This window comes from Ornithodoros turicata, chromosome 10 (assembly GCF_037126465.1).
Source record: "Ornithodoros turicata isolate Travis chromosome 10, ASM3712646v1, whole genome shotgun sequence".
In the NCBI taxonomy this organism is placed as follows: domain Eukaryota; kingdom Metazoa; phylum Arthropoda; class Arachnida; order Ixodida; family Argasidae; genus Ornithodoros; species Ornithodoros turicata.
This window is the reverse complement of record NC_088210.1, coordinates 11,318,733-11,344,604: the sequence shown is the minus strand read 5'-3', so window position 1 is coordinate 11,344,604 and position 25,872 is coordinate 11,318,733. Positions and strand designations below refer to the sequence as shown.

At 48.2% G+C, this 25,872-nt stretch overlaps 1 protein-coding gene across 5 annotated transcripts in view; it reads right to left on the bottom strand.

The window, feature by feature from the left end:
• Positions 1-25,872, bottom strand: part of LOC135370301 (uncharacterized) — a 181,730-nt gene that overhangs the window by 95,300 nt on the left and 60,558 nt on the right. The window contains exon 1 of one of the 5 annotated variants that reach the window (XM_064604019.1): positions 5,797-5,885. The exons of the other annotated variants lie outside the window; for them this stretch is intronic. The gene's annotated coding sequence lies outside the window, so the exon portion shown is untranslated. Of the gene's footprint in view, positions 1-5,796; positions 5,886-25,872 lie in introns of those variants that run through there. 5 annotated transcript variants of the gene reach the window in all.

The following is a 25,872-nucleotide window of genomic DNA, read 5'->3' as shown; positions in this document are numbered from 1 at the left end:
GCCGAGGAGGGTTTCTGAAGTGCACTAACACCCTTCCAAGACAGCTGCGAGTCAAGTCGAGATCAAGTCGCATCTATAAATTCGAGGGATAGCCTCGTTTTTTTTTTTTTCGTTTTTTTTTTTTTTTTTTCGTGTTATCACAGTGAGTCGGCAGCACAAACCTGCGATAGCATAGCCGGTGGTAAGCTTCGAACCCAACACCTCCAAGTCTTCCGCACGGCCTTGGAGCTATATACCACCAACGAGCAGAAACTCTTATCCATTTTCGGCCATGAGCCTGGTTCTTAGCCTAGGTGCGACGTATATAGCGAATGGTTATGGCAGTTTGCACGAAGCTATCCATTGGACAGATATGAAAGACGGCTCGCTGCGTTGGCGCAAACCTGCAACCCAACTGTTACGACAGATGGAGTATTATAGTCTGGGATGATGCCGCAATATCGCGGCGACTGCCTTGACAGTAAATCTTCCGGCTCTCGCGGGAGAGGCCGTGGGAAGTAACACCTGCTTCTGAGCGGTTCTGCTCCTATCCTTTATGACGACGATTAAGTACTGTGTGACTGTGTGATGCCAGAGTAGTACAGCAGGAAGTCCGTCGAAGGTGCGACTTCGCTACACTAGCGGCCTTGAGCTGCGGCTCTATGCATTGCTTGCTTGTAGAGAGCACTCTCGTAAATTAAATTGGGCCATTCACGGCTCAGTGAAGCTATTTACACCTCATATTAAACGAAGTTATAACTGGGGCCGGTACGTGCATGTGCAGCATTTCTGTTCAGCACCCTGTTCACCCTGTTCAAGGTGCTCCTAGAGGCTTAGATGAGCCCACTCCCGAGGTAGCGTCTGAGAGGCGTGTTCTGGCTTCTGTGCTGTTGTCGAGCGACTCCGGGGAAGGTATGGTAAGGATCACCACGGGTTGTGATGCTGCTGAAATCGGTGATGCACTTGTTGAGGGAACGCCAGTCGGCATAGGTGATCATCGCTGGTTCCCGTGTAATGTGTCCCTGTCAAGCGAGGACGAGGATGAAGGTCGCTCTGACGTTCTTATATGGGATCAGATGCGCCACTTGCTGTGGTTGCTCCTGAGAGTATCCAGCAGGAGTAGATGCTATGGGTTTCTAATTGTTCATACTAGCGATCGCTATTTCCATGACAACGCCCAGCTGTAGGGATTTCTCCCGCAGTTCACAGCAACAAAAACAGCTATATGAACGACGATGAGATGAGGTTTTTCACTGCAACAATTGCGGTACCATACGTCAGTGCATGTGGGGTAATATATAGGTGGGATGACGATGAAAAATATGAGGCATTACACACGCACGCACACACACATGACACGCAAAAGAGACACCACAGACGCGGGTGCGTCGTAACTGATGGGGGATAGTAGTCCATCCGGTCGACCACCGGAGATGTAGTGCTGTGAAGATCGGCACTCCGTATTCATGGCAAAAGCTCTGAGGTCAGAAGAGCCCAGGTAGGCTCGTAGACGTTAAGAACAGATAGAATGAATTTACAAAACAATTTGTTGTGTCACAATGGGCTTCTGTGCGTTGTATTGATATTCGCTTGTTACATGAGACGCGCTTTCCTTGAGCGAAAGCTGTACGTGATTTGAAGGTTAATCATAACGTGCATGCCTTCTTTATAGTCGTGGTCGTCTAGGTCTGGAATTGGTATTCTGTTATTTCCGTTTTGCCGCGCCATGGTAAAATGGTTTGACACAGATTGTGATGGCCGCGTAGTTACGGCTGAGTTAGCTATATCGGGTACCCCGGTGCGGAGAGTTAACTTGTACGCCCCTGATCGTCACGGGGAGCGCACAGATTTCTTCAGGGTACTTGATTATTTTATACTGGGCAATCCAAACCAAGGTGGTTGCGGGGGATTTCAACTGCACTTTCGACTTTAACTCTCGTCGTGTAGCTGCCAGCTCATGGGCGCGCGTACACCTCGGCAGCGTTCCGGTTCTGCGCGACCTGTGGGAGCTCGTCCTCCTCCTTAGATGCAGAGCGCTCGTCGCCGCGTCATGGTTTTTAACTGAATATTGATATATTGCCATTATATGCGCCCCCACCCCCCGCGTAGAATCCTGTTGGCCGCTACACGCGTAGCGTTTCAGGTAATCTGGGGCGGTTCTGTGGAATGGGTGTCGTGAGCTCGGATGTATCGACATAGCGAGGATGGAGGACTGGTGGTCCCACATGTTAAAGTGCCACTCCGGTCTCGGAAAGCAGCGTTTATCTCACTTAGTCTACGAAAAGAAGATGCCTCAAGGATTCTATAAGCGAAATTTCAATCCTGTTTACAAACGCTGTGCGTTTCTGTCAATTTTTGAAGATGTGCTGAGCCTCCACAAGTTTCGATGACGCGAGGAGCGGGCGACGGAATCATAAGCCCACAAACTGCAACGATGTCATGTTCTAGGGAGGGCACTCGTCTCCTAGTAAGGACGCAGGCGTCCGTGGAGGGTTACGTGGTGGAGAAATCACGTGATGCTGATCGAAAAAGGGAAAATGGCAGAGATGTCTTCTCCCTCCTTTGTGTTTTCTCGAAGGTCGGAGCGGTCGGATGATATGTCACGTGGGGCTCCATTAACGGGATGCAAAAAGTGAGACCCCGGAAGACGCGAAGGCCACCAACGTTGCCAGATGAGAGCCGGGCGCTCCGTCGGAGCCTAACATGACTTCACAGTTCTCAAAATAAAAATTAATTTTCTCTAGCTTTCGCATCACGTAGAGCCAAAATATTTTGCAGGAATGTAAAGTGAGACAAGAAGATTCCAGTAGCATAACTTTGGTTGTCTTCTGAAGGCACGAGATTTAGTCCGTAGTGGCACTTTAAGTGCCTCTCCCTAGGCTTGCGCTCAATTTTCCTGGGCCTCTGTGAAGAACACGATCCGCCTCCCGGCCTTCTATAGAGTCTCTACTGGGCCATGACATTCGCCTTTTCTCTGTACTCGTCCACACTCGCCCTCGTTCTGAGTGTGTTGCTGCCGCAATGCGGCGCCTACGGGTGTTCCTTGCTGGAGAGGATATTCCATCTTGTCCTGTGCAGCGCCTTCACCTTCAGTCTTCTTTCGCTTGGGCCTGCGCCTACTGGACGGGCGCACACGGTACGTCAAGTAGCGTGGGGTCAGGTTACTGCTGGGTGGCCTGACGCCAGTGATTTACCCAGAAATTCACTGCTGGGGGGTGCCAACCTTACAGGGGGGGAGGGGGTATGCTTGGTGAAGGTTCCACTTAAGGAATTTTTCTTAGACACGGAAAGAATCGTGGCACAGTGTTGACATCTCTGCACAGCTTTTCTGTTTTATTTGTACGTGTTATTACGTTAGAACACAGTACATTAGAATACAGATTCATTATGAACGGCATTGCATAATCACACGACCGACAAAGAAAAAAGACTAGCACCTTGTCTCACGACGCTCAATGAATACCTTGCAACCAACGGTGAAAACCTTAGACGAAAAAAGCGGAATACCTCGCTAGATTGAGCTGGGCGCAAATCGTTCTTGATGATCCACATTGAGTTTGCGTGCCCGCACGCATTTTTGCTCGCGTATGCGCGCATTATATGCTAAACAGTCACCTTCAAATGATTTTGGACAAATGCATCGTACAATCATCTCCATGACTGTGGCCCTACAGCCCAAGTTTGACAGTACAGGGTGTAATTCGCAGCGCCGGACTCTCTACCAGAACGTGTTGGTGGCCGAGCTGGGTGGGGTGACCTGAGAAATTTCGGGGGGGGGGGAGGGGGTGCAAAAATGCCGGGGGGGGGTGTATGGAAATCCCTGCCTAACGCCCGCCGTGGACGTCTGCAGTGGCGCCTAGCACAGGATGTGTTGCCGTTGTGTGACCGCCTCTCCAGATTTGGGTCGGCTACGCTGCCCTGACCCTTTTGCGTGTACCGTGAGTTCGCAGAGCACGCCTTCAGTTTCTGTTTCCTCTCGGGAGATACTGCGTTTACTACTACTGCGTTTTTACTACGTCTACTACTCTACTACTGCGATACTACTTATAGCGTTTGTCTCCAGGAGCCTATGCTGTTCAGAAAGGAGCTAATTGTTCTAAACTGAACCGGGAGGGAGTGGCCGTGGTGCTCGCGATAACCATACAGCGTGTTTCATTTAATCTGAAACCCACATAAAAAAAAGAGCAGTGCATCGCACTGGAACGAGACCGCTGCATACTGTTACCAGTAGTGCAAAGATATTCGCCGTATTTTTGTTTCCTAATTAATTAATTGGAATTAATTGTGCAACTTTTTAATTGTTAGGACTAGGGTAAAAGTGTCCAATAGTGGGGTTGTGGACGGTGACACGAGGTAACGAATTCCGATGGGTGCAGTTCTCCACCTGCTACGTGTCGTCGTCCAAAGAAATCTGCGCGGACTTTCAAAAATACCACGTGACTTTTCGCGCGTCTTATCGGAGCGGTCTCCGGTGCCCAATGCACAGACACGTGATGTCTGTTCAATTCCGGAAACGCAAAGCAGCATAATGTTCTGAGTGCAATAGGGGTGGACGGGTAGGTGGAAGGCCTTGAACAGACTCGTGAAACAAAAGAAGATAAATAAGACACATACCGTCCACCCCCATTGCACTCGACTTGCAGTACATTGTGCTGCTTGGGCGGCACAATAACTGCCCCTCTCGTAAGTATCTGTGGAACGATAAGCTCGACGGGAATGACGGAACACACCATTGTCTTTTTGTCCTGCAACAAAAGAAAATATGAAAAAAATATCTTAACTGCGCAACTTGCGCTCTGATCATTGCGCTGTCATGTGCCGCTTTTAATAAACGCGATAGCATTTTTTTTAATAGACGTGGCTGCGTCGCGTCACACTGCTCCCTCTCGTTTGTTTCTTTATTGTGGTGCCAGTTCAGTAGGAAGATTCCGTAGGGAGTAATAAAGGATTGGAAGCGTGGAGGAGATGATGTTCCACTACATGAGGCCCGATCGGCGATGATACAATATCCGAGTGTCGGATGCGCTGCGGAGCTTCAGCACTGCGTAGAGATCAGCAGGGACACTAGAGTGCGGGCTTCTGCGTTTCTTCCACGTACAACACACCACAGTCCACACTTCAACCAGGAAGTATCCCGCTGTTCGTGTGTTTGGCAGATAATTACCCTCTCCTTTAGCATATTTGGAGACTGAGGACAATCCTGAAGACTTTGTATCATCATGCAGCCTAAAGGTGGCGCCTGGACAACCTGTTCTAGCAAGGATTTTTTTGCGATCACGAAAATGGGCACCCCAAAATGGATAACAGGAAAGGTGTGGAAGAAACTTGGTAAACGTTCCTGGCTTGCGGATATTGAATTCGGCATCGTAAGCAGAAACACCGACCATCAACCGAAGGACGAGTCACTGCCTAGCAAAATGAGCCTGGAGTGCACAAGCGGAAACAATGTGTGCCATAGGGACACTGCGACGGCGAAGCCGAGAAAACAACAGTGATGAAGAGCGAACGCCCGTAACATTGTAGGGAACCACCTGCATGGCTGATGCGTACGCACAATGACTGGAGGTTCCAGTTTCTTTAAAGGGTTCCAGATTCGCCTCCAGGGAGTCGCATGGCGCCGCGGCACTCTGCCGCAGTCCAGGACATGGTGAAATAAAGCATAGTTCGTTCGCCGTGGATAATCCTTAATCATTATACAACCGTGTCAACTTTCCTCCCTACACCCGTAAACAGCATACACATGGCCCTCGCCCAGCTTTGGAGGATTGTTTGCTCTATCTCGTTAACATCTGCGATGAGAATGAATCTTCTACTAACCCAAGTTGTCCGTCGGCAATCCTAGGGCACCAATGCAGGACGTAGTCTGAACCTTAACCAGATTAGATGGGACGATGAGACGAACTTCGTTAATACTCTATATACCTTCTTGTCGCATAGTTGGGTCCTGACGTACTCCGGCTTATCACGGACCGACTTGACTCACAGTGCTCCAAGCGATAATAGCGATCCGGGAAGGCGGTTGTTTGTTGTTGCCCTTCCCCGCGCCGCATTCCACTTCCTTCCACCTGATTCCTATGTGACCTGAAAACCGTCCTCCCCGTACATAAAGGCTGTTTCGGAAAAGCGATTTTCTTGCTCGCGTTCTGCCCGTGCTGTTAGTCTACACGGCGGGGCCTTTAAAATCAGGGGTGGTGTTCACACGTTCTTTGTTCCACAATTTGAGAAACTCATCGTATATGGCTAGTTCGTATTTTAATAGAGCTCTCCGTGATTAAACATCACAGTCACGTGATTCGCCCACTGGTTGGCAAAATACACACCTGGTCATATACGCCCCGAACACGTGAATAGCTCTAAGAGTGGACGGCACTCGCCGCTGTGGCGCTTCAGTCGCTGCAGTGTCTAACACGAGGAGGTCATCTGAGTGATAGTGCCGCGAACCGAGTGTGGCTGTGAGCAGCGTGCAGAAGTGAGAAGATGGAGAGAGTACAACAGGAAAGGGTGAGGGCGGCAGCTTAGGATGCGTTCTGGGCAGACTTCAGGGTGCACTGTGTCGACATCCGTCTGTGAAAAAATAAAATAAATAAAGAGGAACAAGTCGCCACAGTTCGGCCTAAGATATTCCGTACAAATATAAAAGACGGTTACGTACTTCCGGATGTGAAAACTACATTTCAGGTTGCACAGCAAAAAGCGCGCATTAGATGCGTACACCCGAAATTTATCCGACAGTGACATCGCGGCGAGCAGTTCTGCCCTGGAAGGGCCGTAGGAGAGGTATGTTGCTACTTCTCGCGCTATGTTGCAGTCTATCCAATGACCATGGCTAACCTTTCCCTTCTCTTTTTCTTTCTTTGCATTAAACATATTCCCCCCAATGAAGAAGGACGCAATACTCAAAAAATTTCGTTAGTACAAGCTAACGGCAAGAACTTGCATATCAAGGCACTTCGTAGCGACAACGGAAGGAGGGGACACGACAACCGGAAGGGATTTTGCCCAGTACCTGCAGAAGTATGAAATAAAGAGACAGTTGAGGGTTCCGGGCACGCCTCAGCAAAACGGTGTAGCCGAGAGGATGAACCAGACCCTGTTAGATATGACAACATGTCTCCTGCTGGAGTCTGGTAGTTCCAAAACACTCCGGGCCGACGCCCTTGTAAGTACCGGTTACCTACGAAATAGATGTTCCTCTAACTCGGTGGACGGGCAGGTGTCATTGACGCCGTGGTTTGGGAAAGAAGTCAGTATCGGCCACATATGGATTCTGAGCCTGGGCCATAAAGAAAGGCAGTCCAAACTGGACCCCAAGCAGAATGAATGTTGGTCGGGTACCCCGAGGGCGTAAAAGGGTACAACTTGTGGAACAGAGAAAACGACAGTTCCTTCGTGAGTCGTGACGTTTTCTCTGACGAAGATAGCTTTTCGTGCAAGGGCGAGAGCATAAACGACACGCTGACCCCATCTTGCCATTTCGTGCCTGATCCAACAAGTGTGGAAGAAGCACTCTCAGCGCCTGTCCCAACCGAATGGAGGAAGGCCATACAAGAGGAGCTAATAAATTTAAAAGAACAACGAAACATGGGAGGTAGTTCCATCGGCCGAGCGATCGACATGTCATAAAATGCAAATGAGTCTTCCGGAAGAAGTACACAGCCAATACGGCGATTTAGACAGGTATAAAGCCAGGCTGGTCGCTTGCGGTTACTCACAGGTTGAAGGAATTGACTTCGAGGACTTCACTTGACATTGACTTCTTGCCGGTGATAAAACTGCAGTCGGTTCGTACGCTTTCGGCTTTGGCAGTCGAAAGAGGGTGGTCCGTGCACCAAATCAACATTACGGCCGCAAACCTGAATAAGTTTTTTGAGGAATCGTCGTTGGAGTGTACGTGGACGACTCTTTTTTTTAAATTCCGTGTTAGCACCGCGAAGCAACTGTGGCTATGAGCGGCGTACAGACGTGAACAGATGGAGAGAGGACAGCAGGAAGGAAAGGGGGACAGGGAGGTTAGTATGCGTCCTGGGCCGACTTGAGGGGGAACTAGCTCTGCCGATATTCGTCTGGAAAGTCTTCGGAAAACCCAGGGAAAACCTCAGACAGCACAGCGATGACAGGATTCGAACCCGTGTCACCTCCCAGTCTCGGCGTGGAAAGTGATCATCCTAACCACTATGCCATGGGAGTGTTGTGTACGCGGACGACATCTTTACCATTGCGGAGAATGAAGACAAAGTAAGAATTTTCAAAGAAAACATTGGAGACACCCTTGAGATCGAAGATATCGGGGAGGCGAGCCACATTATCCTATAAGAATACAGCGTGGAGCTCATGGGAGTTTGACCCTGGATCAGTCGGGGTATGCCGAAGACATTCTGGACGTATCTGAGATGAGATGCAAAGGGAGCATCAAAGTGGTGGTGCTGATGGTTAATATGGAAATCTGCTCCTCGTGGTCGGCCACTCTCAAAGTGGGCAGCGTCACGACTAAGACGCAGAACACTACACTGCACTATAGGCGTGACGCAAGCCGCGTTTCCTTTAGGAAGGAGACAAGAGCAGCAGTCCGGCGTCGTTGCTCGCCAGGCGAGTTGCCACCAAAGATGATGTCAGACGTAGAGATGCTGGGGTCAGGGTTGAGCAGCTGTCTGCGTGCTTCGTTGTAGGTGGGACATGGTTCCCGAATATGTAGAGCACTGGCGGCATAGGGGTGTCCGTGTAAGTCCGAAGCGGTGAAGCCAGCTGTACGTGAAGGCGGCTCCGGTGCGGCTCCGGTGAAGGACGGTGGTAGTAGTGCTGCTGCAGGGGCCACGACAACAGAGGGGGGCGGGCGTGGGATATTGTACGTCTGGTGACTGAACTGAATGGCTGTATATGAGGGATCTGGCGGTGTGCCGGCGGCAGTCTTGCGGGCTTTGAGGGTAGAGAGTGAGCTGCCTTCGCAAGTTTATCAGCGTGTTCATTGCCTGGGAGGCCAACGAGTGCAGGAATCCATTCTAGGGTGATGTTTATTCCTTGTTTCTCGGCAAGCTCTAAAGCACGTCGGGTGCTCTTCACCAGAACTGATTATCAACATCCGATAACTTATGATGTGCACCTGAGGAATCGGTGAGCGTGACCACTTGAATGAGCTTATGAAGGGACGAAGCGATGGAGGATTGTAGGATGGCACATAGTTCAGCAGAAGTAGATGAGATGGTGTGGGAGTCAAGTATTGAGGACCACTGCAGGTTGATAAAAGTAGGCGCTGGAGATCGAGTCTGGGGATACCGAGCCGTCGGAATAGATGAGACTGTGACAGCTGTGGTGATTAGAAATGTGGTCAAGGGACTCGTGACGTGAGACGAATGCTTTTTCTCCTTGAATGCCCGTATGATGGTAACTGTGGTAGGAAAGAAATCTCTGCAGGACGGTGAAATCGAGCTCACAGAGTCATGGGGGCGTTGCAATTTCTTTTTTTTCTGAGGTAGAACGTGCACAGTTTTCCGTTGTTCGTGTTGAAGCAGCTTTGATGACTGAAGTGGCTGACTGAGTGCGGCGAAGCCTGTCCAGTACTTCATAGAGACATCTTTCGGCGTGAGTGCGTACTGGCCATTCTTTTGCTTCTAGTATAGTAGTAGTGCTTCTAAGTTTCCTCGATGTCACACGCCCGCGGAAGGCCCAAAGCGATGCGTAGACCAGTCCGATGAAGTCGTTCAAGGCGCTGCCAGTTTATGGCAGAGGGGTCAATCAAGGCAAGAGTGTAGTCCATGCGACTTAGTATGAGGGCTTTGTACAGTGAAAGCATAGACCGAGGATGATTGCTCCAAGACTTGTCACAGAGAAGTTTTAGTGCATTGACGAGTGGACCATGTGGTCTACTTGGTGGGTCCATGACAGGTGGGATTCAAAAATGATGCCGAGGTAGCGTGCCTTGTTCACACGTGGAATGGAGATTCCTTGGAGGGAAAGCGCAGGAAAGCTATTTGGGATATGTTTTCTCTTGGGGGCGCAGACGAAGGCTACTGATTTTCTCGGTGAGAGACTAAGGCCTTTAGTGGCAAGGGAGTTTGAAATGTGATTTAGTGTAGTTTGAGCAGAACCCTGTAGGGAGGGCTTGATTTTGCCATGAAAGAGGAGGCAGATTTCGTCTGGATAGATTAGGTATTTGGCGATGTAAAGGGTGTCGGGATCGTTGAGATTAAGATCGGAAGGCGCAACACTGGGAAAGGATGGGGAGAGAACTCCGCCTTGTGGGACCCCTCGGGTGAGAACACGTGATGAACTTACTTGCCTATGAAAGATGAAAGTCACTGAAAAGGTTAGCCAGCTGTAGGACTCGAACCCACATCTTCTGGATTACCGGTCCAGGGCTCTCTACCAATTGAGCTAAGCTAACACGCCTTCTCAGCGACTTCCAGGGTGCGTCATCTGAAGGGACAAACCAGTCACTCTCTCTCACTCATCCTCCTTTCACTCTTACATTTTTGCACACTCATACACACATTCATACGACAGGGATCGACGCAAGCTTTTTGATACGCTCTTGAGGTGAGACGAGAATAGCGGTGGCGAGGTCATTTGGACTGACTCGGGAGAGTGACTCGTCCGGGTTGTTGGGGGCGGAAGGTGACGGGAATGCCCATTATCCTGTTTTTCTTGTAGGACACTCTCGTGAATAGGGTGTCGTCGTCGATGTTGTCATTGTTGTCATCATTATTGACAATTGTATCGAGGCCAGGGCTGCTGTCCCGTGATGGGCAGCTTGAAGCGACAGATTGGCCCTTCGTCATCTGTTTTCCGCTTGTTGGCACGGAATTGCAGGTACTCATCCTTCCACGCATCAACGCCATTGGATGCAGGAACAAAGGTTTCATACGTTTCAGGTTTCATACGTTCAAAGACGGCCAATCACCAGTGGATACATACCACAGGTACCGTCATGCAGTTGCAGTTTGCTTTACCTAGCTGGAGGCAAGAGGCTAGATTTGGCATTTGTAGCGTCGTATCTGAGTCAATTCAATGCAAATCCTACGACGGAGCACTGGAATGGCGTGGCGTATGTACATGAAACAGACCCAAGGGTACGCACTAACCTTTACAAGGACCGGGAGAGCCGTGGAGGGATATTGTGGCGCGGATGGTGCGAGCGAAAAGGCAGAAAGGCGGTCTTTTAGCGGTAACATTTTTATGTTAGCCGGAGCAGCCACCTCCTGGGACGGTCGAAAGCAGCGGTCGACAGCTCTGTCAACAGGAGAGGCCGGGTACCTTGCGATATATATGACGCAGCCAAGGAGATCCTGTGGCTACATCATATAGCGCGGGAAGTGGACACGGAGAAATTCGTATACTGGAGACGGAAATATCGTACGACGACAACCAAGGCGCGATAGCAGTAGCGGTGAACACAGTAACGTCGGAGCAGAATAAGCACTACCGAACTGCGGCAATTGTTCCTTCGGGAAGGTATCGAAGAAGCGAAGCTACGACTGCAGTACGCAAACACGTCTGCGAACCAAGCGAACATCATGACGAAAGTCATAAACGGTCATGCTTTCATGTATAACGGTGATATCACGGTGATGCTTTCATGGTAAAGTCATGCTTTCCCAACAGCTGCAATGCTTCCCATTCCTTCAACACATATGTTTTCGTTGAGCACATTACTCTAACGGTATGCATGTCCGCGTCTTGTCAAGTGTACGTACACGTCAAATTTGCTGCTTTGGTAACAGTGAGCAGTAATACGTATATTTTATTACAGTAACAAAACATATCACTTCATCAGTAAGCGTGAAGGTCTTTCCCAAAAGTATAATGAGAATAAGATTTTTTTTTACATTCTCAGTGAGGACTGCTTCAGGAAAGTGAGAGTCGGGGTAGGGTATACCATCAGGCTCTCCACAGTTGAGTCCGAGCCCTCTGAACGATCCGTCCATTGCAGAAGCGCACAGACGAAAATGCAGATGGTTGTCGAGCAGGGTTACGCAATGAGATTTAGAAAAAACCTTCAGAAACATTGGGAGTGTTAAGACAGCGCATGGGGAAGCTGCTTTGTCGCCGACTCAAACTGTGGGATCGCACAAGGTCTTCAATGTTTCGAGGGCCATCACCAGCGCTCTGGGCGGCTTTCAGCGTCCAGAACCTAAGAAAATGTGTCTGTTCTAAAAACCGCTATGAATTGGAACCGATATTTAAATGTCAGGCTAACCTCGGATGACGTACCCACAAGACCTCGAGCGTTTGAGAAGTGTTCCCCGAGTGTCGCCGTGGCATTCCCACAACAGGGGTATTCCACCACGACCATATGCGCCGAGTCGCACGTCATTGGCTGTGACGGAATTTTTGGCACAGACAAACATCCCTACCATTTACTGTCTACTCTATAACCCTGACTTGGTACCGTGCGATATTTCGTGTTCCCCAAAAATCAAAATCAGAATTCATTTCAAAAAGACCATTTCGGCACTTTTGAAGACATCTAGTCAGATGCCAAGAGGGCTGACAGCTTCTCACATGGAGACCTCCGCCACCACTATGGAGAATGGCTGCCACGCTGTATTCACTGTGGTCAGTCCCAATGAACTTACTTTGTAGGTGATGATGCTTTTTTTAAAGGGACCGAAAAGTGAATATAAACCTATCGAAACTTTATGTTCAGCGAAAAGCTTGAACCTTCAAAAGTTCAGATATCAAAGAACTCCGCTGAAATCGCTGTAGTTTTTCTGTAATCGAATTTTCTATGATTGCATGTCCAGGGACCTACACTCTCAGAAATGAACTTCACCGCAAAGCACGCTCCTGGCCAACCATAATCTCGAATGATATCGTTATCTGCCCGGATTTGTTGAAAACGGGAAGCGTACGCCTTTTTGTGACAATTATGAACAACATAAGTGTCACAAAAAAGGCGTACGCCCCCCGTTTTCAACAAATCAGGGCTGATAACGATATCATTCGAGATGATAGTTGGCTAGGAGCGTGCTATGTGGTGAAGTTCATTTTTAAGAGTGTAGTACGAAACCGAGCAGTCTGTCAACAATTGCATCACCCCGCGCCATCTGTCGAGGACGCATGTAATACGCGCGCTTCCGGTCACTAATCCGGCGAAAACAAAAATGGCCTCAACATTTGTGACCATAGTTTGTGACCACTTTCTACATCGAGAATGTCGAACTTCTTGAACATGAGTGCGCTGGAATTCCGCATTCGTGAAATATCGCTCACACAACTTCTGTTCGTGCGATAGCATGCTGGAAAGTGTGTGCTTCGCAGCAGAAGATTTCTCGTCCAGAGATTTACCGGAGTCACATTCGTCCTCACCAGCAGCTCACCGCGCCGTGACCACGGACTGGTTTGTGAAATATACATGTACCAGGGAGAAACACTTGTGTAAGCCGAAACAAGCGTTGTTTTTTCGTCGTGCAGGTGTTCGTATGGGAAATGCAAACCGATGGATTCCACGAACCAGTGTTTTTGCTGCCGAGAGGTAGAGAATGCGTGTGAAAAGCAGACAGACAATTGCATCACAACTAACGAATATTTACTGAGCCTGGACACCGAAGTACTGCAGGTGTCTTTTACATACATCCGAAAAACTGAAGAGCATGGCAACATACGCGAAAGCGCCGTGTGGTCTTTACGCGCTACTTGAACTGCAAACTGGACGGAAAACCCTTATTTCTGCAGGAAATTCCGTCATATCACCTGTCGGCTGTTCACGAGGAGGATATGGGGTGCTCTGAGAAAGTACAATAGAAAGTATTCTTCCTGCGTGTGTAGTGCATGTTATTAGGGACGTTTTCCCCATCAGTGTGCGGATTTGTAGAAATGTATATATTGAACATGAGAACATGAGACATATTGAACATCTTTCATCTGTATATATTGATATCAGCAAATTTTCATTTCTTGCTTGCTGCAAGTTTTTCTCATTGCTTTTTCTTTGTAGTCACAGCATATTATGATTAATAATTTTTCCTGGAGGGTTAAATAACCTGGGGGCATATCTGTACTTGTAGGTTATACTTATGTCTTGTATATATGAGGAGCAAATAAGATAATTTTCATCAGTGTCACTCAGCTGAACTGTGTTCATAACCTTTTAATATACTACTTATTGACCAGATTTCCAAATGCCAATTAATATTTGAACCGAGATTGGGATTTAAACACTTAATTAACCCTGTTCTGCTAAAAGGAGTACTTGTAACTGATTCATTATCATATCACGAACTAACATTCGTAAAGAAGGACTTCAGGGCTGACTTAGGGCTGACAAGTATTGCAACCCTTAATCTGGGTTCAAAGTTAACCATGCAGCATTGGTGTGGGCAATAATACTACAAATGGCTAAATAATCTATTGTGTAAGTTCCCTGCTACTGTAATTGAGATGTGCTTTTGTAAAGTACTTTTGACAGCCCTATTTCCATTCAATGTTACGATGGGTATGTCGTGTACACTGAAGACACTTTCAATTTGCAAATTCAAAGTGGCTTCTACGTCAAAGTGGCTTGAAAGTGCGCCTTCTACGGCATCTTCGCAGTCATCGGCAGCAAAATGAGCGCAGCACACACGACACGACTGCTGTATTTAATAGCCGCGAGTTTCGAACCACATTCGTTTTCGCGCACTGTCCTGAGGAATCTTGCGCTAGAACACGCCCGTCGTCGAAGATGAACGAAGATGATTTTTGCATCCCCGAACACCAAAACTACACCAGGCATATGTAGGTCTCTCTAATACGCTAATACGTGACACAGCAACCACAGACATGTCATTCACTTCCATTTTCTGCTTCGCACGACCAACACGACCACCCACGAAGAAGACAATAAACGCGATAACACACAGACGGCCTTGCAGATGGCGCGGCGGATCGTAGCTCGTAGCGGCGAAGTAGCTGAATGCTTTATTAATGCTTTACCAATGTAGAAACTATGGAAGTGAGTGTCATTTTTAAAATGGCGTTTAGATGTATGATAATGTGCGTCAACTTTGTTCTCAACAAAATTAACTCTCACGTGGTAAGGGTTGACCAATCCCTGGTAGCCCTGGACCCGAAACCCAAGTTCCTCTTTTTCGTCGTTTGTTGGCAGCACCGTCCAGGTTCCGGCAATCTTCAAAATATTTATACGTAAAAAATATGCCGAATTGATAAGTAATGCTTTCTACGTGTTATCAAACAACGACGTTGTGCACGATAGCGGGCAAAAATATGTTGTTTTTTTTTTGCACTTTTCGGTCCCTTTAAATGGTTTTTAATCATCCTCGTTACTTTTGGTACGGACCAATACAGTAATATATCTAAACTCGAGTTAAGATGTATTCCTGTACGAGGGGGTACTGAAGAGTTATCAGCCCGAGAAAGGAACACGCAGCCTAGAGACCTTCATTACAATTCGACATATGCACCTCGAAGTTCGACGCACTTGGTACATCGTTCCTAGAGCTTCTGTAACCGTTGATAAAAGAGATCCGACATCCGAGATATGCTTCGGCTTCTCCTATAACTTTCAAACATTTTTTTTAGGGCTTAAAAAAATAAAAATAAAAAAGAAATAGCCCGATGGGGGCAAGATCCGGAGAGCACAGCGGATGTTCAATGTATTCGTGAAAGAGTGAATTCGTGAATGCATTCATCGTTCATTGTATTCGTATTGTCCTTCAGAACCGGCATTGTCTTGCCCGCTTTGTGAGCCGGTGCACTGTCCTGCAAAAGGGGGACACCTTTCCGACCTTCCCGCGCCGTCTTTGTTTCAAAGCCTTCTTCAACCGGCAGGGGCAAGTTACGGTAGTGTGATGTATTAGCGGTTTCACTCTTCTGGGGATCGTCAGTCATCAAAACACCTACCTTGCCACAGAAAACCGTGGCCATGACCTTTCCTGCTGAACGCTGAGCCTTGAATATCTCTAGCTTCGGGGAACATGAGCGCCGCCATACCGCGGACTGTTGCTTTTGTCTGAATGTTTCATCAACTCTAACAGAAGGCTCAAGAAAAGTGTCACTAAGACCGCTCAGAATGCTGCAAGATCAACTTGAAGGCATCCATTCCGCGTTGTTTCTCTTCAGCATTCAAACATTTCGGCACCCACTTGGCCGACACATCAGCAGCATGACCGAGCGGGTTAAAGGAGCATGGAAAGTGTCGAGAAGAAAAGTTCTCTTAGACCGTATTCAAATGTGCCACCACTGTATTATGTTTTTACACCATAAATACTGTCCTACAGAACATATTAAACGTATTACGCCCACGGCAGACGTTTGATTCCCCCGCTTGCGCTAAACTCTCCGCGTTTCACTGGAGGTCACGTGACAAGCCCGAGAACGCGCGTCGCGATGTGACGAAGCACCGGCATCCACTCAGAGGAGGGATCACGCAGTGACGTCAGCCGGGATCGGTCATCGACACGGCGGAGGTGGCGGATGTCGGAGCGTCGTCTGCTGCGTACGTTTCTCGCAGTGTGTTCTGACAGACTCTTCTTCTCAGCAGCTCGGGTTGTGATGCGTGCTTATTCTTTCTTCTTCTTCGTGGAGGTTAAGTGACGTCAACGAACGTCCATGGCTTACTTCGCCGTGTGCATTGCTCGCTCGCGTCAGGTAAATTTAGCGACGGAGCAACACATCGCTTTAGATAGATTCAGCAACCAGCGCCAACGGATTTCACGACGCTCGGTGCTGACTCGACTTCCGTCTAATTGAAATGTATACTGCATATTTGGGTGTTCAGTGCCAGGTTGAACGTCCTCACGTTCAACCAAGGCAAGGTACCTACTTCTTGCTGGCTCATTTGCCGGAACCTGACGCATGTGAAAGCCGCGCGTCCTTTTTGTTTTCATTTGCGCAGCCTCCAACTCCACACGGCATCACTGCAGGCCTCCTGAATGAAGCACACACACTTGTGTAACACATGTGCACGAGCAACTATACAGGCTCTATGCTCCATCTCGATTAGATTGAATGAATACGAGAGACGCATCAAACCGCACAGAGCCAGATTGAACACCGCCATCGGTAAACAGATACCATTTTCAAAATTTTTTGATATCCTAGAAGGAATACCAGTGAACAAATATAGACGACCCTATCTTTCCAAACATGGACAACGGAAATTTGAATTCTGAACGCGCAGAAGCAACAGCTCCTATATGAAAACGCGAAGAATGAGGATGATATTCAACTTTAGAAAGAAGCATCCCCCGTGAGACATCCACTGCTTGTACAAAAATACCTAAGTAAGCTGAAGTACAAAATATTGTAGAAATTGAGGAATCAAGAACAGGGCCGATGAGCAGCGCCACCGCTAGCCTCCAAATGCGGCGCTGGGGAGGGGTGTCTATGATATGGTCGCCATAATCTAGTAGGTCGTGCTTCTTATACAGCTTGAATACCCTTTTTCCGCTTGTTAGTGGTAGCCAAGATCGTGCTGAAGACTGGGAGGTTGTGGGTTCGAATCCTACCACCGGCTGTGCTGTTTGAGGTTTTCCCTGGGTTTTCCGAAGACTTTCCAGAAGAATGTCGGAACAGAGTTCCCCCAAGTCGGCCCAGGACGCCTACTAACCCCCACTCCTACCTGCTGTCCTCTCTACATCTGTCCACATCTGTACTCCGCTTATAGCCACAGTGGCTTCCCGGCAGACCACGGTATCAGTTTGATAACTGCATCGCATCCGTGAGGTATCGGCCACCACATACATCTTTACATTATCGGCGCAAACCCAAACAAACGTCACGATGACAACCACAGCTCAGCGTAATGCGGCGTCAGCAGCTCATGGCAAAGCGAACACCCCCGCAGCACAAAAGGGACAGTCGAAACACTCTTTCCTTTTATTTCCCCTAAGCGTCGCTAGGGTGGCCTTCTTCCCGCTCCTCCGGTCGAAGCGGCGTTCCAGTTAACCCTGCTGCGAACTGTACCAGTAATGATTACGATGCGCTTTCATTCCTTCCGCATTCTTCTTCCAATCTTGGGGGAGGGGGGGGGTGTCGAAGTAGCTTGCCGTTCTTGGCCGCACTCAAGTGTGCATCGTCACGACTATAGCAAAAAAAAAAAAAAAAAGAAAAAAGCGGATTGGGGGGGGGGGGCAGAAGAGCGCCCACGGTTTTTAAAGTGAGGCATAGGCAGGATGAACGATACTGATGGGACGAATGTGCACTCTAGATGAGAGGTTCGCTAGAGTGGTCTTTCCGAGATGCCCGTTTCTTGAAGAAAAACCACGAGGGTGCGAGTTTTTGTAGGTCGTTCTGCATAACAACCTTCGGGGAAGAGGACGTCCACCAGTATGCCATGCCTGGCGTGGGGAAGGTGAGTTTCCCGCATAGTGTGGTATGCGCGGCATTCTGTCAGGATTTCACGATGGTTGATGGTGGTGGTGACAGAGCTTGCCGTTGTCGGCCTCACGTATTTGGGCAACGTCACGACTCACGCCCTGGGAGAATGTGCGTCCTGGGCCGACTTCTAAGGGAACTGTGCCGACATATGTCTGAAAGCGTCTGAGGAAAACCCAGGAAAAACCCCAGACAGCACAGCCGGCACTGGGATTCGAAGGATTTCACGAAGCACTCAGTTCACGGGCGCCCATAGCAACCAATCACGGCGCAGCAAGCCATTTCTGGTTCCAGTCCAGCGTCCTACTTCCTCTTTAGCAATGACAACTCTTACGAAGAAGCTGCAAGAGCAACGTCTCCAAGTACAACAACTTTCGCTCGTGACGGTCCGTTTTACCAAATCAATAGAGAGTTTAGAAATCGAACCGATCGTATCCGGAAAGAACGCCAGCACGAACACTTTTAGCAAACCGGAGGGAACCAGAGACGCGCTCGCTGCCCGCAGCCCGATATCTTTTTAGATGACGAAGAAGAGGACAGCCATTGAGAAGAAGTTCTACTGCTGTCCACATTTTCACGATTGAAAGAACTTTCAAAGAACTATTGTGCTTTTTTTTTCCTGACCGTGAACAGGTGCTGCTCGACAAATGTGTGGACCTAAAGTGTATTCTTCGAAACTTGGAGAAAAGACAGTTGCGGCTAATTTATTCTTTCGTTTTTGCACGCTTGGAACAATGCCTACTGCTGCCGCAATGTAAGTGAAATGCGCCGGAGACTCTCCGAGCTCCTCACAGAGAAAATAAAGGTAATCGGTGATCGTAAAACGCTTTCGGGCAGGTGTCATACTAGCAGACGACGTAGTCGTTATGAGATTTTCCAACCGTAAGTATGTCCGGTAATGGCGGCTAGCGAGCGGAGCTCCGGCGACGCCCGGAGAGATACGGTGAGGGTGACGTCATGTGAGCATGCGCAGTTGCGTGGCCGGCCCGACGGTAATCTACCGAGCGGGAGGACGCACTTTGCTAAAACTCTCTAATGACAGAGGAACGCGCACAAAAACAACCACTGCAAGGCGGAACAGGAAGGAGAGGAGAATGTTGCCAACACTTCATAAAGCAAACCCGCCAAACCCGCTATGGATGCAGCAGCGGGATTTTGCGCACCATGAGGCTTGACAGGCGTATTTTTTCACGGTGCGTGGCCAGACAGAGTTTGATGCAGCGCGACGTTCACAGGAACACGCACCATGCGGGCCGGCCTTAACGCGCCGCGCAGCGAAAGTATTTTACATGGTGACTCCTGGTGAACAGCTTGACAGACGAGGCACGATTTTGAACCATGTTAAATGTCACCGCATTGCTCCTTATAGTGCGCTGCAATGCTGTGTAAGACACCACATCATTTTTGGCGACGACTGGAAAATTTTCGCTACTACCACTGCATGTTGCTCCGTTTGTCGGTCAAGTCTTCTCTGCCGCCGCCATCTTACTGCCCTCAGCATGCAGGCAAGCCTGCTATTGCATGGCAGCCTTGGGGCAGAAGATGTTCGACAGTCTCCGGATGATTACAGTGACTGCAATCTTCTCTTGCTGCTTTGCCGCGCAACGTGCCAGTCCGAAAAGCGTCCCCATGTTTATCGGGGGCAAAGATACGACGTTTGACATTCCGCCGCCAGGGACGACCCGATTATGGAAATGGAACATTAAGTTTATTGCATATGCCAAACGGTTAAAGCAACCCTACCACACACTGCTTGTATCCTCAGACAGGTTTGAACCCGGACGACAGGCAGTTTACGTTGACGCCGTTATAGTTTAACAGTTTGTTGCGAGTCAACCCAGTGCAACAAGTTACAAACTCGACAGATAACGCTTAGAATTTTTAATTTGCTAGCAACATTGAGGCGAAACGGCTCCAGGCGACGTCTGGTGGGAAATAATCCGCAATTCGTCAAGCAACAGTGATCTGTGTTCCCCGCTGTGTTCATGTGACTTGCTGTTCCTGATGGCTATGTAGCCGAGACGTAGACAACTTATTTGGTCCTAGACTCAGCGTTGTCCGCATGTAAAGCAGTTTTGTCAACCGTATTGGACGAGCAGTACGCAGTTTGTGACAACTTTGGCACAGTGTTGCCCGTCATTTTCGAGAACGCGAAAATTGTGACGCAAGAGCAGTGAGAGCTCATGCTACCGATAGTTTTGAGATTGCGCCGCTGCTTCTTCACGGTATCTTTAAAACGAACTCCCCGCTAACTGTGCGCCGCGGTACCTGCATTTTTTAAATATATATATATATATATATATATGTGCGCTCCCCAAACGCGTTCCCAAAAAATCTCCTAGACAAACCACACCACACCTAAACCGCTAATCAAATATCGAATACGAACAATGCACTGTTCATTGTACAGTGCTCGTTAGACACAGTGTACCCTCTCCAGGACTTCGCGAAAAATGTTCCAAGAACAATGGCGATCCTTCACCATGCCTGTGCCCGACACGCGACTTCCGCAAGGCGTGATGGCATCGTCAATTGGATCAACTGTTGCGAGCACGCAGTGTGATTATCTCTATACGAATAACAATTTCAGAAGCGCTATCGATCTGTAGTGGGAAAAAGATTCGTGAGATACCCAGAATGCACCATTCGAAAATCGATTATGCGAGAGCTACATACGGTCATGTAGGGCACTCGCACGTCTTTTCATGTACTCTATAGGGCAGGTGCACCGCGCAATCTACTCAAGCTAAGCGAATGCTTGCTGCATCACAATAGTAGGAGGTCACGTCATAACGGACTGATATAATCTGTCGACATGTAACGATCGCTTCTCCCCGTTGTCCATGTTGTTGTAAAGTTTGAGTAAAGTTCGAAGGTTGCGCAATACCTTTGTGGATGAATTAAAGCGCGTGCTGTCTGAGCAAGACAGGTCAACGTCATCCAGTAAGACGTTGAGTGGCGCTAATTAGAACCTCATTCGCTTCTTCCAATTATCGTTTCCATGTAGGTCGCGCTGAAGAGTAGGAGGTAGTGGGTTCGCATCCTAACACTGTCTGAGGTTTTCCCAGGCATTTCCGACAGATTTTCCAGACGAATGTCGGTCACAGTTCCCCCTACAGTCATCCGAGGACGCATGCTTACTAAACCCCCTGTCCCCCACTCGTTGCTGTTGTCCTCTCTCCCTCTGTCCACGTCTGCACACCGCTCATAGCCACACGCTGCTTCGCGGCGCTAACACGGAACTTTAAATAAAAACATTACATAAATTTTAGGGTCCGGAATTTTAGGCTTTCGTCTATAAATGCCTATAAGCGTCTAAATGTGACATTTTGGGAGTTGCCTGCCGTTTTATCGACTCTTTGAATTGTAGCCTTTTTTGAACATTGTAAGATGAAATAATAGACTCTCTTAGAGGTGCAAGTAAGCCTTTCAATCTCATGTTTGAAAGTTTGCGCAAAACAGAAGGCACGGGCTGGACGAGATGGCCGACAACGAGGTGAGCGCGCACATCGAACAGCGAATTGTCATGAAGTCTCTCGTGAATGAAAGCGTAAAGTCATCTGAAATTCACAGAAGACTTCAGGCTCAGTATGGCCACGATACACTTATCCGCAGCAAAGCGTTTGAGTAGTGCAAACGGTTCCGAGACGGCCGTACATCAGTGCAGGACGATCCCGGCCGTGGCGGCTCAGAGCCCAGTGTCAGAGTTCCTGAGAACATCCAACTTGTGGAGCGCCTGATCCTCAAGGACCGACGGATAACATGTCTCGAACTGGCTCGAAAGACGGACCTTTCTGTGGGAACGTTGAACACTATCATTCATGAACGCCTCCAGTTTCGGAAAGTTAGTGCTCGTTGGGACCCGTGGCAACTCTTCTTGTTTGACCGGCAGAGAAGACGGGAAATTTCCTAAGAGCTAAGGTACCGTTTCGACACTGAAGGACAGCCGTTCCTTGGTCGGATCATGACGTGCGATGAAACGTTGGTGCACCATTTCACTCCTGAGTCTAAACGCGCATCAAAACAGTGGAAGCATCGGGGCGCGCCAGCTCCCAAGAAGTTCCGAAGCACCCCGTCTGCGGGTAAGGTCATGGCCACGGTTTACTGGGACATGGCTGGCGTTGTTCGTGCTGATTTTCTGCACAGTGGTACCACCATCAATAGTGCATATTACTGCCAGGTTCTCAGGGATGTGCATAAGGCGCTGAAGCAAAAGCGGCCGGGCCTCATCACCAACGGAGTCTTCCTCCTACAGGACAATGCACGGCCGCATACCGCACATCTCACGACACGCACCTTACAGGAACTTGGCTGGGAGTTGCTGCCACATCCCTTTACAATCCAGACCTCGCCCCCAGCGATTTCCATCTCTTCGAGCCACTGAAGGCGTTCCTTGGGGGCCGCCACTTCAGCTGCGACGACGAGGTCAAGAATGCGGTCCGATCATGGCTGCTACGCGCCGGTAAGGATTTCTACGCTGCTGGCATCCAAGCCCTCGTGAAACGCTGGGACAAGTGCATTAGTGCTGCTAGAGATTACGCTGAAAAATAAAACTAATTTCTCGCCTGTAAGTTTATTTTACTTTTGCGAAAAATGAAAAGTCCCGGTTTCACTTGAACACCCCTCGTAACGCCGCACGCGCAGGGTTTTCGTGCAAGAAAAATAATTTTCACGAGCCGGACTTTCATTGTGACGCCAGGACGCCTGTAGTTACCTCTGTGCAGTGGAACAGCCTAGATCGTGATTACCGTGCTGCTAAACGAGCACAATCTTGAAAATAATGTTCTGTATGGCCAGCAAAATATGACTTATCAGCAGTGTGAACACGTTTTTCCGATTACTACAGTAGCAGTTACTCAGTCGCAGTGCTGACACGGTCACGTGAGGTAGGAAGAGCATATATTTTTCGAGTGGAAGTCGAAGTTGATTTCCGCATCGTAGCAAAATTTAAGCTACACCATTTGTATATGTATGTGTAGAAAAGGGGCTTGATCTGGCTGTTCATCCCATTGGCAGCATGCATTTCCAATTTCTGATCCTCCTAATGCGAGTCAATAAATTGCAATACGGCCCTAAATTTTCTTTGACAGGTACATACTGGTATATGTAGATGTCATTGCAACAAAAATGCTAAAAAGGGTGTAATTCGGCTTATCCCCTTATAGCATACAGAGGTTCAATTGTACGCTGCAAAGGTAGTGATATATGTGGCAAGGGTGTGCTCCCCAAAAAGGAGTTACTGTACACCATTTTTTTAAGAGTGTGCAAGAAGTCAAAGCTTGTACAGTGCCGTATAGCCTTTTTTTTTCTGGACGGAGCATTCTCAAGCACCAACAAGGCAAACGAGTATACACCAGAGTAACGTGCCTATTTTTGTACTTTATTGCATATTTTGCTGTTCTTGATCGCCTAATTGCCGGCTTATTTCCATCGTTTTCACTCCCTAAATTTCCGGGCTCTAGTTATAATATTGGAACCGACTAATTTTGTAACCCATTTCTAAGCATCTTCGGACCACGTGAAACGAATCAAATGGCTCGAAATCATAACCGTCGGTGCGATCTAGGAACAAATACAAACGCAAAAGAAACTCTGCATTATATACCATCATGACCTGGAACTCCTCGCCGCTCATAAAGCCCTCGCTGCCCCATTTCCTGTCAGAAGAAGCGATCGGGACGACATATTTAGCTGAAACATCTGCCACCGTCACAATAGCAGCAGACGAACGCAGCCTTGGACAATAAAGCTTACATAAAGAACACTATAACGTCTCGCAAACAACGCGCCAACAACATAAAGAAGGCTGACATTTCGGCTTGGCGCTGAAATGCCGGCGATCGATACGTCAGGCGGGTTAAACGAGCAAGGTCGCAGTTGCTGAAACCAATGAAAGGTTGGAGGACGAGCATTACGGGTATCCGCGCGACATCCTCGTTTGCGGATAGGAATCGAACGTTTTGAAGACCGCGCGGATAAAATGCGGATAAACTCGCGCGCCTCTGCGGTGTCTCGGTTATCCGGTTTTATCTGCGAATAACCATTAGTGTCTCTGACGATACCCGCAAGGAGAACTGTCCTTGGGAGCACGCAGTGAACGGAAAATGGTGTCGTAGTATGCCATCTCTTTAACTGCTGTGCATTTAACTGCTATACTTTGTTTATTAACTGTTGTGCCGTTAACTGCCATTATTTACTTATTAACTAATGTGCCTTTCACTGCTATTATTTGCGTATTAACTGTTCCGCCTTTTACTGCTATAATTTGCTTATTATCTTATGTACCTTTATCTGCTATTATTTGCTTATTAACTGCTGTGCCCATGACTGCTATAATTTGCTTATTAACTGCTGTGCGTTTGACTGCTATAATTTGCTTATTAACTGCTGTGCCTTTAACTGTTATTATGTGCTTATTAACTGCTCTGCCTTTAACTGCTATTATTTGCTTAATAACGGCTATGCCTTTAACTGCTATTATCTGCTTATTAAATGCCTTTGAGTGTTATAAGGCTCCTGAGAAAGCTCGTATGCTGAAAAGTTAAAACGCTCGTCACATAAAATTTCCGTCATGGACATTTTTTCCTACAAATGCAATAACCGCGGATGCGCGGATATATTAAATATCTGTACTGGTCTGGATATACGTATTTGCGCGATTGCGTACACGGTCGCAGATCTTACATGCGCGGATAGTGTGCGGATTCGGATACTCAATCTTATCCGCGCTCGCCTCTAACGATCACAACACTCTCACAACGCCCAGATGCATACTTCAATTGAAGAAAGGGAGTTGATAAAGATGCGCCATCGGTTGGATCGTTAATTAATTCAGTAAAATAATTAAAACCACAAGTAAGTACAGAGTAAATGAGAGTGCAATCAGCGAACGCTTTTCGGTTGCGGTCAATGACATGAGTCATGAGCAGCACTTTCGTTGATCTACATGAACACAATCAGTTAAAACAAGATATGAATAATCCGTGGGAAAATCTCCATTTTCGCTGGGGAAATCACGAAGCTGGGACACCTTTTCTCCTTTCCCTCCTTCTCCTTCCTTTTTGCCAATAAATTAACCCCCCCCCCCCCCCTGGGACACTGGTTTGTCACTGGGAGGAGAAGGCAAATTTCCTGAACTCAAAGTAACGATGAAAATACAGCGTTCTCAGCGGAATACAGAGGCGGTTTGTTTCCTTCCGCTCATTCTTTTTCTCCTCGTTCTTTTTCTTTGGACAGGCATGCAAATTTACGCTTGTAGCATTCACACAGCTGAAGTACAACGTTTCCCTTTATGCAGCAGACAAGAGTAGCGAGCCTTTTCTTTTTCTTTTTTTTCTTTTTTTTTACGGCTGCCACTTTTAATGAAGAAGAAGAGGCGCGCGCTGTTTCCAGCTGCGGACTCGCAGGGTTGCCAGATTTGGCTACTTTGCGCCAAATTTGGGTGCTTTCTGGCCGTCGTGGCGCCGATATTTGGGCGATGGCGACTTGGCTATTTTATGGCTACTCTCAGTACTCTGTGGATGTACACGCTACGCTTGACGCTACATAGTTGAGACTTGTGTGCACCTAAAACGGGGTATACAC